This window comes from Magnolia sinica, chromosome 10 (genome assembly GCF_029962835.1).
Source record: "Magnolia sinica isolate HGM2019 chromosome 10, MsV1, whole genome shotgun sequence".
Classification (NCBI taxonomy): domain Eukaryota; kingdom Viridiplantae; phylum Streptophyta; class Magnoliopsida; order Magnoliales; family Magnoliaceae; genus Magnolia; species Magnolia sinica.
Window position 1 is genome coordinate 1656635 of NC_080582.1, and position 20518 is coordinate 1677152.

The 20518-nt window shown below is 39.3% G+C and overlaps 1 protein-coding gene and 1 long non-coding RNA gene across 2 annotated transcripts in view; one reads left to right on the forward strand and one right to left on the reverse strand.

The window, feature by feature from the left end:
* Positions 1–4655, reverse strand: part of LOC131257730 (uncharacterized) — an 85594-nt gene extending 80939 nt beyond the window's left edge. Inside the window, exon 1 of the long non-coding RNA XR_009177608.1 lies at positions 4507–4655. This is a non-coding gene — a long non-coding RNA (uncharacterized LOC131257730). The remainder of the gene's footprint in view (positions 1–4506) is intronic.
* Positions 1–20518, forward strand: part of LOC131257718 (putative disease resistance protein At1g50180) — a 123301-nt gene that overhangs the window by 42153 nt on the left and 60630 nt on the right. The window lies entirely within an intron of this gene.

Genomic DNA, 20518 nt, shown 5'->3' on the forward strand with positions numbered 1-20518 from the left:
ATAGGGCAATATTCACCTTCCAAACTGTCTCTTGGTGTGGCCCATCTGAATCACGGATGGGCCTGATGCTTGGGCCCCATGCCTAAATTTTGGTGTAGCATCTAATGGTTAAAGTGGAATTCATATAATCATCATGGTGGGCTCTGTTATAATCAATGGTAGATGTCTCTCCTCCAATTATTTCATTTGGTGTGGCCCACCTGAATCATAGGTCAGCCTTAATTTTTTTTAAAAAAACTTTGGGCCAAAAGTAGGATTGCACATTTAAATGCCGGAGTGGATTTCACATACATATCACCATGGGCTCCTTAAAAGTTCAAGGGCTGGCAACCCATGAAATCCCTCTTTCATTTATTTCGGCAGAAATATTTTATTTTATTTTTTAACAGTTAATAGAGGGAAGCCGCCATTCATTTTTGATCGGCTCCATACAAAACCTTCTCCTACCATTACTATTAAATGTGTATCCCACATTAAGGCTAGGATTAAAAAAATAAAATAAAACCAACTAGCTTGTGATGCAGGTGGGCTAACCCAAAGGAAACAGTTCGGGGCAACATTCCACCATAATGGTCTTATGAAAACCATTCCAACCATTAGATGCCACACTAAATTTAGGCCTAGGGCATAAAACTTTGGGCCCATTCATGATTCAGGTGGGCAACAACAACGGAAACGGTTCAGAGGGTGAGCATTTCCTTGTACACGGTTTCTAATTGAGTCCACCTGAATCACTGGGGTTGAGTTTTCCACCTGGGCCTAACAGGGGTGACATAGGCTATTGATGAGCCAAGAATTTTTAATTTGGTGATTAGTCTATACTTCAAGCCAATATTGAATGAAAAATGATGATTTCTCATTCATTAAGAATATTCATTAGCATTTATAATATGTTTACAGTTTTACAAGTTCTCATTCCATTGAAACTTCACCCAATTGAAAGTTCCTAACCATTCAATCTTTGGCCTTTTTCCACAGGCTATTGTTATATATGTTTTTTCCTCAACTGTTTAATAAGAACTCCAAATTTGAGGACATCAATCAAAGGATTATCACCAACCCCACTTGAATGGAATGAGTGTATAATGACGATTTTCACATTCATGTACTTCTATTTTGCTAATGAGTTGCTTTAGTATGAATAGCCACACATCATTTTTACACTTTAATCCAAGATTTGATTTATAGTCTCTATATTTTATTGGCAATGCTACCAGACACATTTGTGGTGATTGATAAGAGATTTTACACATATGCATGACCAAGCTGCTCATCAAGTGGGGGACACTATATAACTTCCCTTGCACAAAATCCAGGTTGTCTGGTCACATCAATGCTAACTGTCCATTTTATTTGCATATGATTTGCATCTGAACTAATGCTTGGACTAAGCATAAGCTGCGGTTGAGGTTTCCTAAGACCACATATATATGGAGCATTGCGCAATCAAATGCAGCTACATACACCAGTGTGGCATAAGGATGTAAGACTAAGCTCTCCATCACGTGGGTTGAAATTCTTAGAACTTCTAGCTTAAAAATTAAGTGTTTCACTCCTCATATGGACTACTATGTGTGCAAGAAATGGATGTTCATAAAGAGATGTATTAGCCATTCCATTTTGTTTACATTGTTCCTGACTTTAGGAGCAAAAAGCCTAATTCTTGGGCGTGGCTCATCTAATGGAAAGCTGGGATCTCAAACACATGTTGGCTTAACCCGTATTTTATGTTTACTTCATATGGATTTTGATTTGTTTGATCCCATATGATAGTTGGTGTTACATCATGTATAATGTTCAACTGCAGTAGTGTAATTTTTTATTTTTATTTTTGGTATATAGGGAACTAACTGAGGAGCCAATGTGCCTGGATTTGTTTGCATTCAATCCATACTTTAAAGCCCATTTTGGATGAGTACAGTAATTTCACAGCCTGAGCTTGAAATGTGTTCCTGTTAGTGATATTCCTACAACTTCTAAAAGTCCTCTATTTATCATGGCTCAAGCAAATCTAATTAGGAGTTCCTTGCCATCCAATCTTTAGCTATCTTTTCCCAGGCTATTGATGTATTATTTTCTTAATTGTCTTTTGCAGGATATTCATTGACAGATTAGGAGATTCCATCTGTAAGATTTTTGGAGCACCCTCCATCTATTGTGGAGCCTATTAAATTAAAGTTTGGATCTCAAAATTATTGGGTTTAACTTGTAATTCGAATCAAAACACTTGGACCGAATGCACTAGGAACTTATACTTCCTGTTTTATCCATGATTAGTTTTCAAAGTTAAGTATATGCTTCAATTCTTTTATAGATTTAAGCAACCAAATTCTAGCACATAACTTTCAGGTTTTAATCATAAATTTCATTCTGGACATTTTTCTCACAACAGAGACTGCAATGATGTGCACATGCAAAGTGAGTAGACGGAATAAAGAATGCTGGAATGGTGACTAGACAATTATGAAATATTTGGATGATATTTTCTAACTGTAACTTGAGAATTTGTATTTTTTTTCCTACAGATCTTTTGATATGGAACCATGTGCTAATATTCATTATGTGTTCTGTACTTTTTTTATAAATCCATCCAAGGGTTCTATGTTATGTACTTCAATTCACACAAACAGTCATTCAATGTTTGATTTATTCTACTGTGTGCATTGTTTGCCTGCAAAATGTTGGTTGAAAGTTGAAATAAGAAGCAATTTCTTTACAGTGTAGGCCTGAGAAGGCTTCCACAAATTTTCATTTTTAGGTATCATATACACTGCATAACTTAAAAAGTTTCCACAGTGAGTTTGTATTTTCTTCCATTTTGCATAATTGGCCCCATGGTTCAATGATATGCATGGTTTATATATTGGCAAATGTTCCTGGACATTGTTTTTTATAGCCTTCTTTTCATTGAATGTAGAATGTTGTCCCATTTCTTTTTCAAGTAATTGCCTATCTCCTGGCAGCTAATTGAAGGATTAAGGATTACACAACCTGAAGACTAATTGAAGGATTGACATGTTTTATGGGGCATCCAAATTGGGCCAAATCATATCAACAGTTCAGATCACTGAACTACATGCTCCATTGACCTGAAACAGTGACTCTAACCATCTCATCGGATAGGAAATGGGCATTTCATATTTATAATACTAGACAGGTTCTCTGGACCATCTATCATGTGAGACCCCGCCTTTCTCATCAATTGCTCCCAAAAATTTCACTTCTGATCAAATGATCCAACCATCTAATCAAATGTGAGGAAATGAACAATCCATATTCATTACATGGAAACCAGATGCAAATCGGACAAGGTATTATTAGAGGTGCAATTTGGGCTGGTTGGGTCAGGTTAAGGAGCATTCCAAGCCTGACCCAACCTCAAGAGGACTCAACCCACAACCTGACTCAACACGAATTCCAACCCAAGGTGCCCAACCTCAATTACTCTCAACTCAACCTTGAACAGACCCAACCCAACACAAATGCATGTGACCTTCCCAACCTATCCAGAATCTGCTCAACCCAAACCCAACCTGATTTTAAATCAGGTTTGAGTTTTCAAATGCTAACCCAGGCCAGGCCCTGACCACCCAAACCGAAGTCATGTTGGGTCAGTCAGGATCGAGCTGACCCGAAACCAAGTTGCAGCCCCAGGTATTATACAATGCTCAGCACAAACAAGGGGGTGTTCCTGTATCAAGCCCACATTCTATCAACCAAACCGTTCATCTGGGTCAGATTAAAAGCCTCCTCCACTAGACAATCCCAGCCAACCGATTGGGGGACTTTTCCACATTGAGCATAAACAGTTGGCAGGATTTCTCATCATATAGTGATGTATATCAGATGAACTGCTTGGATCACCAAATGATTGTCCAAACTAAAACACAGCTAATTAGGGCAAAACATTTTACATTTCCTTTTTCTTGAGGGACTGTACAATGCATGACCCAGCTCAACTGCATTTTGATCTGGGGGGAAGATCATTTCAAGCATTCCAGATAGTTTGCATACATGCCCTGCCATCAAGGATCAATGGACAATGGACAAAAGGATATCCTCCATAGAACAATCCCAGCCATCCAATCCAACAGCTTATTTTTTTCTTTTCCTCAACTGGATACGGACAGTCCAGCCAAAATGTTCATCCCAACCTTCCATTTGGAGGCTAATTACCAGACAGCTAGGATCATCCAGTGGTGAGGACTTTCGCAGCGTCACCCACCCATGCAAGAGCCATCCAGGCGAACGATCTGGATCATCGGAATGTGGACCCCACAAGCCTCAGAAATCTCGAATAATACAAAACGAGTGCAGAAACAGAGAATCCATACCATTTGGGAAGAGAGAAGAGTAAACCCTAGAAAGCATTAAAAAATAGGAGGAAGAAATAAAAAAAGCAAAACAGAGAAAAATCAGATCTTGAAAATAACATAATTAAAATTTATTTTTATTTTTAAATTATTTATTTTTTTAAAAAATAATAATAAAGAAGAAGAAAGCTACCTGATTGAAGGAGAGAGATGGAAACGGATGGAAGGGAGCTGTTTTCGGTAGAGAAATTGACAGAGAAAAGTCATTGAACCTGCTTCTTTCAGATTCCATTTCATCTCAGAACACCAAAAGAAAAAGATACTTTGAAAATGGAGGGAGAGTTGAAGTGAACGGAAAAGGTTCTAGGAAGGGCAGGCAACCAGGACCTAGAAAGAGACGGACGGTCCTGTCAGGGGCTATGTGGGATCCACTGTAATATATGTGTTTTTATCCAAGACGTCCATTCATTTTGAAAGATCATTTTATGGCATGAGCCCAAAATGTAGGCAGAACGAAGGCTCAAGTAGACCACACAGCAGCGTCAATGACTCCGCCGTTGAAATCTTCCTAGGGCCCACCGTGATGTTTATTTGCCATCCAACCTATTGAAACCTTCCTATGGCCCACCGATGATGTTTATTTGCCATCTAACCTATTGATAAGGTCAAGTAGACCTATTTATGTATGTGTTGTATATGCCCACCATCCATCCGTTTTTCCAGCTCATTTTAGTGCATGCAATAAAAAATAAAGCAGATCCATATCTTAGGTGGACCACACCACAGGAATCAGCTGTGATTAAATGCCCTCTATAAGGAAAATTGTCCAATATTCGTTACATGTTCATTACTTCAATTGGCAGGAACAATTCATTTAATGTTTTATTTAATTTGTTATATGCATTATCTGCATTTAATATGTTAGTTGAAAAGAAATTTCTTGCCCCAGAGGGCTTCTACAATTTTTCTTTATTTTTAAGTATCGCATTTTACGTAAGTGAGAGTTTAGACAGAGAACTGGGATTTTCTTCCCCTTTGCATAGTTGGGCCTGATGTTTCATGGATACCTATGGTTGATATGATGGCAAATATTTCTAACCATTGATTCTTTTGCATTCTCTTCGTCAAGGAGGGGTTTGGATCCATTAGTTACTTTTAGATAAGCTACTTATATCATAAGTAGCTTATCTTGAATTCTACTTAATCATAAGTATGTTTGGTAAATAACATGCTTATCCTTCAAAAAGTAGAAAAGCATATTTTGGTTTCTAATACCATAAGTAATTTTCTGTAAGTCTATTTGATCCCCCTCATATTCATCAACCATCATGTTGGACCAACCTTTGATGTAGATCATTCATTGTGTGAGCCCCACCTTTGATGTGGATTGTCCATCATCAAGGTCTACCTTGGTTGTGGGCCATTCATCATTAGGGGCCCACTTTTTGTGTGCCTAGTTCATTAGGTAGAGCCCACCTTTGATAAATGGTGATTTGCTCCTAAACTTATGATAAGTCATGTTGAGATTTGATAATCTCAAATTACATATTTACAATTGTTGTAAAATTGAATAAAATAAGAAACTGAAAAATACAAAATTAAGGACATGCGGAAGCACACGTGTTCATGACCATCTTGCCTGCATGATCTTGATTAGACTATGAAACCCTTTATCATCCACGTTACGTCGACCGTCGACTTTCTCACAAGATTGTCAAAGATCCATCCACCATCAACAATTATCTGACTTAACGAGACTCAGTACCTGGACAATCATTCGATTATTTCCCAATGATAGCCTTGCCTATGAAGTTAGTAGAGGGAAATTTCAGATGACCATGCTTGGCAACTATTCTACCGCTTAGGGTTTTTATTTTTTCATTGATTTTCTTATTAGCCACAAGTACAAAGATTCATACATATTGTGTTATCAACTATAACTAAAGTATTTTTTCTTAATATTGAATTATTATTGAACTAAGCGAGCTATCACACGCTTAAATGAAAGTCCTCATAAGAAGAACGAATCCTCCCCTTGGCCAATTGCATGACACAAATGGCTGGATAGAGGCCCTGATTCACCTGAACCTAGTTGGGCATCACAAGATGTTCGGTTAAATTGAGCCAATATTGGCTCGGGCACATCCGACACAATTAATGAGACCACCTTCTTTAAAATTGTGCTAAGTAGAGTTTAGCACAACTAAGAATAATGATTCCTATGCTTTCTCAAAAACAACATTCGTACAAAGATGAATCTGCAATTTGATAAAACTTATTTTTAATATTAATCACTTATTTTCAACTTACACAGTTCAAATGGTTTGACAAATTTAAATTATTAAGTGCTTAAATTAATTTTCACTAAAAATATGAGTCTATTTTTCAGCTTTACTCCAGTTATTAATGCTGAAGCTGAATGCTGAAAGTGGTGGTGCATTAAAATATGTTTTCACTTTTAACTAAAACATTCCTAAAAATATTTCAAAATTACAATTTAATTTTTTTAGAACTTTGTTTTTAGAGCTTATTTTCCAGTTTTTCAACTACACCAAAGTCTTCCCATGCAGCCTAGTCTACCAAATGAAAACCACTTTAATACCATGAATTTGGGTCTTGGTTTTTGATATAAACAGTATTAAACACTGAAGAATAATGATTTGTTGGGTAAGTCCATGGAAATATTTCCATGCAAATAGTTTCATCTGAACTCTTTGGCATCCACATCATCTATGTGGACGGTCCATTAAGTACTCTGGTCTGCTCTTCATAGACTACCTTCAAAAGTTTATACTAATCAAATGATCCGAGCATTACAGTTAGTAGCATGAAAAATGGTGCAGATATTTAGTCATAGCAATTAAGCCCAGTCAAGGATGCTTAGAATCATCCAATGGTTGTGTTTTGCCCTGTATGGGAACATGGGAGGACTGGACCCAAATTCCAATGGACGGTTTAGATAGGTGATGTTAATGCCCAGAAGGTCAAACCTCTTAGAGTTTATAATATTTCAATTAAAAACAACTCCAAAGTATTAGTTGACTGGGTCCGGTACATATGGATGGATGCCATCCATTTGATTTATTCCAAAGTCTGAAAGTATGCGTCTGTCATGTTTCCAGAGAAAGAATTTCGGTATTACGTATATATGTTCCTTATTCAATCTTGAATTTAAGTTTGAAAGCATGTGTTTGTCACGCTAGCATGACTAGAGATGGGCATGGAGTCAAGTCAGACCGAGCTAGGGCTGACCCGACTTGATCCGGTTTTGAAATAGGCCTGACACAGACTCGACCTGACTTGGTACCGAGTCCAGCATTACTAACCCGATCCAAGTCTGGGTCTAGCCTGGACTAATCTGGACTGAGTCCTGGACGGTGGGCAGTAAGGTGGGTCAGTCCCACTGTTTGGATAGCCATGTGGTCCATCATTTGGACAACGTGGATAATACTCATACATCATTAGGTGGGCCATCATACAAGGAAAAATGGAGAGAGTGAGAGAGAGAGAGAGAGAGAGAGAGAGAGAGAGAGAGAGAGAGAGAGAGAGAGAGAGAGAGTGGTGATGGTGGTGAGGATTTTTTTATTATATATATACTCGAATCCGAGTCAAGTCAGGTTTCAAATCGAGTTGAGTCTGACCGGATCGAGTTACTAGATAACTTGGACTCGACTCACTTTGAGTTCGGATTGGGCGAAGCTTGGACTGACTCACCTATTCGGTTCGGATCGAGTCAGGTTTGAAGGAGTCAGACTAGTCGAGTCAGCTTGTCATCCCATGACCAGCTCTAAGCATGACTAGTTCTGATGGTGTGAATGCTCTCACCTACAAATCAGGGCCGGTCCACTCATTAGGGGAGACTTTTGTTAGAAAAGGCCGTAGGATGCCTTAGAAAGTTTTGAGCAACTCTCTCTTGGGTTATGACATGAAGCCCAGGTTACCTCCATGATGGATGGATTAGATCTTGTATCAATGCGCCATGCTGGCACATGGTAGCGTTTACATCAGACGTCTTAATACACACGTTGCATTTAGGAAGGTCTTGTTAGAGAATGAAATTGAGATGTCTGACCTCTACTAATAAAAGGCCTTATACAATTACACAAGTTTATGAAAATCAATGAGACACTTTTCAAGAAAGTCATGATTACAACCCATATCTAAGTTCATCAAAATCAACAGGCACTTTCCAAGAAAATCATGGTTGTAACCATATCTAAGTTCATCAAGATCAACAGGCACTTTCCAAGAAAATCATGATTACAACCTGTAGGTTTATAAAATTAACTACTCATTTTTCAAGAAAGTCACAGTTACAACCTATACACAAGTTCATCAAAATCAAGGGGTCACTTTCCAAGAAAGTCATGGTTACAACTCATCATCTACCTATCTACTAGCACTAGAAAATAATATTTTGGTCCGTTAGCTAAGATTGCTTGCTTGTACAATCCACACCCATCTAGCCCCTGTCTATTAACACTAAAAAGTTAATATTTTAGTATGTTAGCTAAGATTGCTTGCTTGTGCAATCCACACCCATCTAGGCCCCTCTTACATGCCAGTGTGGTAGGCAAATGCAGTATCCCATCTTTCCATAAGGTGGGTCTGATGGTGGTAAAAATGCTCTCACCCAAAAATCACTACACTGCAGGGGCCTTTGATTAAGTTACATGCAGTTTTTCATTTTATAAAAAACAAGCATATGACTCAGTGAACCATGATATTTTAGGCCCACACATGCACAAAAAAATCATGCACACGATCAATGATCCAGCATCATTAGTGCCCCACTCAAATTCCCATTTCATCTCAAGGAAAAACACACTAGGTTTTTTTTCTTTCCAAAAAAAAAAAAAAAAAAGGTAAGGGATGGAATCGATAAGAGGGTTTTATTTTTTAAAAAAACACACACTGGCTACTCCCCTGCCAGTGCTGCCACCAGCCAATGGTTGGTGGTCGATGGTCTGTGGGCCCCACCATAATGTATGTGTTTCATCAATGTCGTCCATCTATTTTTAGAGATCATTTTATGATATGAGACCAAAAATGAAGCATATCCTAATCTCAAATGGACCACATTACAGTAAACAGTGTTGAATGAGCGTCGACCATTAAAAATCCTTTGGGCGCCATAAAAGTTTTGGATCAAGCTGATCTTTGTTTTTTTCCCTTCAGCTGGGCCTGTATGACCTAATCAATAGATTGGATGTCAAATAAACAGTACAGTGGGCCTTAGTAGGATTTTAATGGTGGATATCTAATCACTATTGTTCTCCTGTGGTGTGGTACAATGAGATTTATATCCCTCTCATTTTTGGTATAAAGATCTAAAATGATCTTTAAAAATGGATGAAACAAACACATCATTGTGAGGCCCACATAGCACAGATCATCAGCCATCGAGCTGGTGGCAGGGGAGTAGCCAATCCGTTTCCAAAACGATGTATATCAGGTTGAGCCAGCGAGACTAGCTACTCAAGTGACGTCACCTAGTTATACGAGCCTCAACATTGTGTATGTTTTGTATCCATACCCTCCATCCATTTTGAGGGATCACTTTAAGGCATGAGACAAAGAATGAGTAATATCCAAAGCTGGAGTAGGCTCTACCACCGAAAATAATGGGGAGAGCGACGCGCACCGTTAAAAACTTCTAAGGGCTACAAAAGTTTTAGATCAAGCTGATATTTGTGTTTTCCCTTCTTTCATGCGTGTGTTAACTTCTAAACAGGTTGGATCTCAAATAAACATCATGGTGGACCTTAGAAAGGTTTCAACGGTGGGCATCACTCTCCCCCGTCTATGTTAACTTCTAGCTCGGTTAGCTCGCTCGTCTTGACTAGAAAAAGCGCAATTCAACTCGGTTTGAAGTTGAGTCGAACTGAGTTGAGCTGATTTTTTAAAATCTCGAAAAATGAGTTCGAGCTTGGCCCAGCTCGACTCGAACTCGAACCTAGCTCGAATCATACTCGGCTTGAACCTGTTCGGTGACTCGGTTACCTTGATATTGATGTTGCCCACCACGTATTTGATGAAATGCTTCAAAGAAATGTGGCTAGTGGCAATGAAAGTATGTATATGAAACCAACACCATTTTTTTTTCTTGATTTTTATGTTGCTTAAAAGATGCTTGATAAAATACTTTTAAAACCATTGTTGCTATCTCAAATATTGTGAGATTTTGAAGGTGCAGTCCAGGTGTTTGAGAAAATGCTGCACTGACGAACTCGGCTGGATTTTGGCTTGAACTAGACTCGAACTGGCCCGAGCTGCTGATCGAACCGAGCCGAGCTGGCCAGTCAGGCTCGAGGACCGAACCAAGCTGAGTTCCAACTGAGGTCAGCTAATAGCTGAGCCGAGTCAAGCTGAGGCCAGCTCAACTCGAGTTGACTCGATGTACACCCCTACTCCCCACTCTTTTCAGTGGTGGGGTCTACTCGTGCTCTTTATCATTCTAATTCATTGTCTCCTCCCTTAAAATGATCTCTTCAAATGGATGGACAGTGTGGATACAATACACACATCATAGTGGGGCCTGCGTAACTTGGTGACATCACTTAAGTAGCGAGTCTCCCACTCAACCTGTCAGTAGCTAATCCGCTCCTCGTATGTCCAGAGCTAATCCGCTCCTCGTATGTCCAGAGCTCGACTGAACCACAACACAGGAAACAGTGTAAATTGAAAATCTACCATTGAAAAATTCCTAGGGGCTCAAAAGTTTTGGAGTAAGCTGACATTTGTGTTTTCCCTTCATCCACAATGTGATTTTATGAACAGGTTGGATGATAAATTAATATTGATGTGGGCACTAGAAAGATTTTAATGGTGCAAATCATTATTGCCATTGTTTCTTGTAGTGTACATGTGGTTCACTTATGTTTTTGATAGGCTTTAATAGGCTCTAAACAAATCTGAAAAAATGGATGGACGGTGGGCTACCTTTTATCTCTGTGATGCGGTACGTCCATTTATTTTGCAATCTCATTTTAAGTCAAATATGAAGCTTAGGTGGATCCACCACAGTAAACATTGATGATGGAATGCTTGTCATTAAAAGCACACTGAGGCATTTTGAACGGGTTCGATGGACCTAGACACTAGAAAGTTTGTAGCGGTGGGTATAAAGCATGGGATGCGCCTGCCCTTTTGGATATGGACGCGGATTAGATACTGACTGGTTGAGTAGCCAGACTTGCTAAAGTCGTCAAGTTTTGTGGGGCTCACCATGATGTATGTGTTGTATCCACACCGTCCATCCAGTTGGAGATATCATTTTATGGCATGAGATAGAATACGTCAGATCCAAAGCAGTAGTGGACCCCACCACAGAAAATAGTGGAGAGAGTGACGCCCACCATTAAAGATTTTTCTATCGTTGAAACCTTCCTAAGATCCAGGTTGATGTTTATATGCCGTACAAGCCGTTTATGAGTTCAAAAACACGAGGAAATTATCTTTATACATAACTTTTGTTGCCATAAAAATATTTGAACGGTGGTCACTGAATCCCCACTGTTTCCTCTCCTGCGGCTCGGTTACATTAGAATGTCTTGAAATAATTTTGCAAAATGAATGACGAGGATTGCGTCCTAGTCCATCCTTCCCCAACTGGGACGGGCAACATCTTTGAGTGGCCACCATCATGTATGGGTCTTATCCACAGCGTCCATCTATTTTTTCAATATAAGTTGAAAATTGAGGCAGACCCAAGACAGATGTAGTCCATACAATGGGGATTAAACTCTCATCATTGAAAACTCATCTGACTTTTGTATGGAGCTGATATTTTTGTTCTCTTCATCCATGTTCGATGTGACTTTATGAATAGTTTGGGTGCAAATAAACATCACAGTGGGCCCTAGAAAAGTTCAACAGTGAGAATCATTATCACCACTACTTACTGTGGTGTGGTCCACTTGAGCCTTGGATTTGTCTAAATTTTGGTCTTATATCTCTTATAAAATAATACGGAAAAATGGATGGACGGTGGGAATAAAACCTATACATCATGATGGCCACTCAAAGCTTCTGTCTGTTCCCAGCTGTAAACGAGCGGGGTAGGACAAATCTGTTCAAATTCAGGGATGGTGGATTTCCTGCTAAAGCCTTTCATAAGAAGTTCCTGTGAACCTAGATGGGGCTCACCGTAATGTTTGTAAGAAATTTAGTGTCCATTTGTTTTTTGAGCTCATTTAATGACTCGGATCAAGTACTCAAGTTGTCGAAAATGTGAGAATTGAACATATACAGTTGAAATATTCGTAGGGCAAAATAAGTTTTGAATAAGGCCCCGTTTGTTAAATCTGAAGTCTAAAGCCTGAATATGAAATCTGAAGTCTAAATCTGAAATCTAAAGTAAAAAAAACTTGTTTGGTAATTATGGCTGAAGTCTAGAAATTAAGTACTGAATTTGAAACAACTTGTTTGTTAACAAACATCTGAAATGTCTTACATATATTAATTTGACACATTTTCCCATCTCTCGTTTGGAAATGTTTTACCTTATGAGGAAATTATTTTTTATTAAATAAAAATAAAATCATTATAATTAATTCAAATAAACTAAAATACTTAATAGAAAACTAAAATATCATTATTCATAAGGCCCTCAATTCCTCTTAATGGGAAGATTGCCACTATGTGCCGTGTAGGCTTGAGCACTAGTAGCAACAAAACCTTCAAATAAGGTCCACATAACTGGTGTGACAATGGTGCCACCTAGGGTGCATCCTGATGCATGTGGATGGGGATTTCCCAGGAAAGGCTTTAGCAAGAAGCTCCTGCACTGGGAACCTATGTGGGGCCCACCATGAAGTTTTTGATAAATCCACCACGTCCATCCGTTTTGTGAGTTCATTTTAGGAGAAGAGGCCAAAAATGAGCCGGATCCAATACTCAACTGGGCCGAAAATGTGAGAATTGAACGTCCACAGTTGAAATATTTGCGGGGCCACAAAAGTTTTGAATCAGGCTAATATATTTATCTTCAGCTCATCCCCATTATGAATGGTATGGATGGCAAGTAAGCATCATTGTTGACCTTAGGGAGGTTTCAATGGTAGAAATTTCCCAACCCACCTTTTCCTTTAGTGCGGCCCACTTGAGTCTTAGATCCAGTTTATTTCTAGACTTTTATCCTAAAATGAGCTAAAAAAAACAGATGGACATTATGAATTTATCAAAAACATCATGGTGGGCCCCACATTGGTTCCCATGCCGGAACTTCTTGCTTAAGTGTGAAATTCATGTACGATTGGGTACTCTCTGACCGAATTTCCTGGGAAAGCCTTTTGCAATAAGTTCGATGTTGGGTGGGGTCCATTGAAATGTATGTGAGAAATTTAATTCATCCATCCATTTTTTCGAGCTCATTTTAGACCATTCAACAAAAAATGAGGTGGATACAAAACTCAAATGAGTCACTCAAGAGGGAAAATTAGGAAAAGAAGTTCATACAGTTGAAACCTTCTTAGGCTCCACCATGATGTTTATATGTTATCCAAATTGTTTATAAGGTCGTTCCCAATTGGATGAAGTGAAAACACCTAAAATATAAGTTGATACAAAACTTTTATGGCCATAAAAGTGCTTCAATGGTGCTCACTGAATGCCCATTGTTTCCTCTTGTATGACACACTTATGTATATGATAAACTTCAATTTTAGTCATACATCCTTAAATGACCTCGCAAAACGGATGGACGGGATGGATTTCTCAAAAACATCTCCGTGGATCCCACCCAATATCCTTGCGCAGGAGGTTCATGCGAAAGGGGAAATCCGCGTCCGGTACGGAACTACTTGGACGCGGATTAGCCACTGACAAGTGAGTAGCGAGTTTCGGATGCGGATTTAGATACTTTCAAGGGCAGTGGCCAAATTGCCACTGAAGTGACGTCACCAAGCTCTGTAGACCCCACCATGATGCATGCGTTGTATCCATACCGTCCAACCATTTGCAGAGATCCTTTTGTGGCGTGAGAAAATGAATGAGATAGATATGAAGTTCAAGACAGAAAACCGGGGGAGCAGTCACACCCACCATTGAAACATTTATAGGCCCACCATGATGTATTTTTTGAGATCCAACCTATCCACAAGTTAACATTAGAGATAGATGAAGTGAAAACATAAATATCAGCTTGATCGGAAACTTCTGTAGTCTTAAGAAGTTTTGAACGGTGGATGTCACTATCCCCACTGTTTTCTATGGTGGGGTCCACTTGTACTTTAGATCTATCTCATTCTTTTTTTATGAATAAAATGATCTCTCCAAATGGATGGACGGTATGGATACAACACACACATCATGGTGGGGTCCACAAATCTTGGTGACGCCCCTTCAGCAGGGGTTTGGCTACTGACCTTGTCATTATCTAATCCACGCCCGCGAGATTCGCTACCGAAGTGACGTCACCAAGTTCTATGGGCCCACTATGATGTATGTGCTTTATCTACACCATCCATCTATTTGGAGATATAATTTTAGGGCATGATTTAAAGAATGATGCAAATCCAAATACATAGTTGACCCCACCATAAAAAATAGTGAGGAGATTGATGCCTACCGTTGAAACTTCCCTCAGGTTCACCATGATTTTTATTTGAAATCCAACTACTTCACTAGTTAACACAGACATGAAAGAAGGGAAAAAACAAATATCAGCTTTCTCAAAAACTTTTGTGGCCTATTTAAGTTTTTAATAGTGGGCGTCACTCTCTCCACTGTTTTCTGTGGTGAGGTCCACTGGAGCTTTGGATTTGACTCATTCTTTGGACCTTTATCTAAAATTATCTTTCCAAATGGATGGACGGAGTGGATAGAAAACATACATCATGATGGGGTCCACAAAACTTGGTGACGTCACTTCAATAGTGCTCAACCTTAGTATCCAATCCGCGTCCGCGGCAACGGATGGGCTACTCCCCTGCCTCTACTATGTGGGCCCCACCATGATGTATGTATTACATCCATGCCGTCCAATCTCAAGTGGGCCACATTATAGGAAAACAATGTTAAATGAACGTTGACCATTAAAAACTTTTTGGGGGCCATGAAAGTTTTGGATCAAGCTGATCTTTGTTTTTTCCATTCATATGGGTACAAATGACATAATCAACAGATTGGATGTCAAATAAACAATCCATTAGGCCTTAGGAGAATTTTATCCAATCACTATTGTTTTCCTGTGGTGTGGTCCACCGGAGATTTATACTGCTCTCATTTTTGGTATCAAGCCCTAAAATGATTTTTAAAAATGGTTGAAACACATATATCATGGTGGGCTCAGAGAAGTGCCCCATGTTAAAAGTTGGGATGTGTATAAGGGAAGGGAGAAAATGTCTCTCCCAAGGGACAATTTGGGATTAAAAAAAATAAAAATAAAATCATATAGCACATTCTTCATTCCCCATTAAGCTAGACTCTCATCATGGAAAAAATTCAATATAAATGACTCTTACAACAGAAAATTTCAACATAAAATGGTGGTGCGCTTTCCTTCTTCCGCGTTAACAAACATCACTAAACATGGAACATTTTCCAAATTCCGCGTTAACAAACATGCCCTAAGGCTAATATTTTTGTTTTCAATTCATCCTAATAGGAATAACACTATAAACAATATGGATAATATGTAAACATCAATGCCGACCTATGAAGGTTTCAATGATCGGAATTACTCTGCCCACTTTTTTCCTTTAGTGTTGTCAAATGAGTCTTGTATCCGCTCACTTTTAACCTAATCTCTTAGAATGATCTCACAAAATGGATGGACCAGATAGATTTTTCACAAACATCTCAATGGGCCTACATAAATTCAGGCTAGACATGAAAGAGGGAGCAGCCTTTGAGCTGGTTTTATGCATGCTAAGTACAATCAAGGAGGGGATCAGTGACAGCTCCAATAGGTTGACAGCTGGAGCCTCTCTAATCTAGAAACGGATGATGGCTATTTTCCCAGCGCTGGACAGGATCGTCCAATGGGCTGTGGGGCGGGGGGACATCAGCATGTGAGACTTGAACTGGTCAGGTTTAAGGCAGTTGGGGGCGCTGATCTTTTCATATTCCTACTAATCTGATATCTCTCTGGGTGTCTGACTTCGTTGGAGGAGATGGGCTGCTTCCAATAGTTCCTTTGGAACTCCCTGGCTGGGTTTTGGCTCACATATCTCAGGGGGGATTCTGTACTTCATCCTCTGAAGACCGTCCGATCTGGCCGCTTGATTCGTCTGGGAAGTTCTCTTTAAAGTCTTTCTGAGAAGTAGAAAGGACTCATGGGACGAAGAGAGAGTAGGCCAGAAGAGTATGGCACCCCAAAATTTCTGTATTCATGTGGAAGCTTTTGCGGGGGGCCTTGTCAGTCGATGAAAGCCATCAAGAAGAAAGGGATCTCCATGGCATCGAAGTGCGTCTTTTGTGGATCGGGCCCAGACGTTTCCCCCTGCGTTGAAAGCATGTCGCACCTCTTCCTATCAGGGGTATTGGTGTCCAAGGTCTGGACCCTCCTTACCAGATCGTTCGAGATCTCTCTTGCCCATCACCTCTCAGTCCAGGACCGGCTTCATTGATGGTGGTTTAGGTCTCTCCCTTTCAAAAGAATTCCGGCCCTTCTTCGGTTAATCCCAACCTTTGCCCTTTGGGAAATTTGGAAAGCTCGGAATGGTGTTAGATTTGATGATATTTCGATGTAAGGGGCTAGAGTGTTTGGTAAAATTAAAGGTTGGATGGAAACTATATTCTCCAGCTCAGCAGGCCCTGTTTTCAGGAGGCCCATTTCGCATATCCTCCCCTTCTCGACAGTCCTCATAGTCAAATGGGTTAGGCTCCTTGTCGGCTGCTTCAAACTCAACGTAGATGGGTCCGCACTATCCAAGCCAGGGATCGCAGGTGGAGGGGGTATATGTAGAGACAATCAGGGGAACATGTTATTTGCATTCTCCAGTGGTTACGGGAATGCTTCCAACAATTTGGCCGACCTTCGAGCTGTTAATGACAGAATGAAGTTGTTCGTATCTTCCGACCTTGGCAAAGTTTTTATTGAAACAGATTTTGATTGGGTGGTTGGGTGTTTATCCGGCAAATGTACAATCGCATGGAAATGGACATACTAGGTGGCGAGAATCAGAGAATTATGGGGTAGGGGAACTTTCTGTATATCCCTTATCCCCAGGGAAGTGAACGGGCCAGCAGACGGTTTGGCCTAAGATGGGAGTAAGACGCAATCTGACAAGTTCTTCTCAGACGTTCCTCTCCTCCCTCGCTTGATTAGGGGCCGTTTTCTTTTGGACCAAATTGGCCTTGGATCTATTAGGATTATCAAAAAATCTTCGATTGTATAGGATATGATAGGTGGGGCAACTAAAATGTTGCTGGCTCACCTGAATTAGCCTACGATGTAATATTTTCATTACCTATGAAGCTGGTGGGCCCTATTCTGGGCTGCACTTTTCTTTTTCTTTTTTTTAAAAACAAAAAACAAAAAACAAAATGCAAAAAACAAAAAACGTGTAGAAATTCATACTCTCACATCCCCAACCATGCATTGAAGTCATTGGCGGGAACCAAGCATGCATTTTATACCCAAAAATTCCATACGTGCATGCATAAGCGCACGAAATCCCTTCCCTCATCAGTAATACAAGAATAATATTACCGGCCAAGTAGCGGTTATACGGAAAATTCCCATAAGTAAAAGATACCCGGACCAAAGAAAAAGCATCCAACGACCGGATTCCCAGACATAGGGTAACCAGTAATTTGCTTTTGGCTATCATCACAAGGCATTAATTGCTCGTTCCATACGTGACACGTGGGAGGAATAGTAGTGGATCCAGGCCGTCCATCTAATGGGTCCCATCCGTTGATGGTGTAGTGGAAGGTCCCACCTAACAAACCATCCAAGCCATATGAATGCTGTCATTGATCAAATGGACAGCCAAGAAAGATGGGTTAGATGAACGGATGAAGCTAATACCTTGTGACACGAATTCAACCATCCATTTTTTAATCTGCATTTGCAATTATCTTATTTGGCTGTCCATTTAGATGCCGACTTTGTGGTTTGTTTTATTTATTTACTTTTAGCGTAGGATGAAGTAAAAACACCAAGAAATTATCCTAATACATGTCTATAAAAAAGTTTCAACGGTGTTCACTGAATCCCAACTGTTCATCAGGTTGTTTTTTATATGAGGCATGACACCACTGGAAGACAAAAGGTAGAAGACGCGTCGTATAAAAACAACCAAGAAAAAAGAAAAAGAAAAGACCAATGATGGTGGAAGACGCATCACCCCTTGGCATATTTAGGCAATGTTTCCCTGACAATGGCCCACCTTGATGCATGTATATACCTACCGTGCAATAGTTTTTTCAACTCATTTTATGGCAAAATCGCATATCAAAACTCAAGACTATACCATAAAAACTTCCTCTGATACATTGGAATGTTTATTTTCCATCCAACCTTTTGATTAAGTCAAACATATATATATATATATATATATATATATATATATATATATATATATATATATATATATATATATATATATATATATATGTATATCACATAGACTGCACTCCAATTAATAGTGGTGAAAATCATCATCACTGAGTTTTTATTATGTGGTCCACATAAGATGTGGATCTGCCTCATTTTTTGTTTTACTTTATAAAATGATCCTGAAAAATAGATGGATGGAGTGGATAAAACACATACACTGTGGTGAGGCTCAAAGATCTTATTCAGTAGTACTTACTTGGGGTCCTTATGCAACATTACCAAAAATAAAATAAAATAAAATAAAATAAAATAAGAAAGATAGAAGAAAAAGACCTAACGACTGACTTCTCAACCTTTCCCTCGGTCGTTGCCAAAACGCGTACACCGTTTGAACCGACTTTGGAATCTGGGGCCTACTTCGATGAATGTGTTGTATATTCATGCCGTCCATCCATTTTCTCGGATCATTATTTTGCAATGCTATACAAAAAATTAACCAGATACAAATATCCGGTGGATCATACCATTGGAAAAAGAGATACAAATATCCTGTGAATCATAACATTGGAAAAAGAAGTAATAAAATTAAAAGCTTTACGTGGGTAACAAAAGTTTTGGTTCAAGTTGATGTTTGTATTTTACCTTCATCCTGTTACGGTTCACCGTGTCAACCGGTTAGATGGAAAAAAACATTATAGATATACTTATGATAGGTCCCAAGAAATTTTTAATGGTGGGCGTTCAGTCATCACTGTCTCTTGTGATGTTGTCCACATGAGATTTTGATTTTATTAATTTTTGAAAGCATGAGCTAAAATGAGCTGGAAAATTGGATGGATACATTGTTATGGTAAAAAATGGACTGCACATATGTATAAACTTGAAGACTATGAAATGCTTTAGGCCCAAAAAATTACCTCGGCTTAAGGTATCAACTTCAGCCACATCCCAAAGAAGATCTCTTCCGTAATACACAGTCACTATCCAAGATGCATTATTATATACACTACCGCCCTTGAAAGCATATAAATACAGCTGCTGCCATCTTAAGAGCATGAACTCAAAATTGAAACATACCCAAAGCTAGAAGTAGACCACGGTAGGTAGCAGAAACCATGGGAATTAAATGTATACCATTGAAAACTTCCTTGGTGCTATAGAAATTTTCAATCCAGCTGATATTTGTATTTTCCCTTCATCCATGTCTCTGTAACCCATGGAACAAGTTGGATGGCATGTAAACATAGCTGCAGATCCTGGGAAGGTTTCAACGGCGGATGGTCATTATCTCTGCTATTTCCTCTGATATGGTCCATTTGAACTATGGATATGCTTCAATTTTAGGGTCATGATCTAAAATAAGTTGATAAAACGGATGGATATGGCATGGATAATACATATACATCCCGCGTGGACTTAGAGAGATTACTCACTATGCCAAAGTATGTAGGTTGGCCATCCGCTCTTGAAAGTCAGGCAAATTCTAGCCCTTGATCCGGCGGTATTAATCTCCCGCTCTCGCATCTACAATCATTGATGACGGTGGGGGAATTAAGCTAGCATCTTTTACTCTCTAAAATTTCACATGTGCGTGACTGTGGAGGATCATCGTCAGTAAAGTCCACAGGATGGACGGTCCAGATTCATCAACTAAACAACGACGTCAACTATTGAGTAGCAACGAACGTGATTGTTT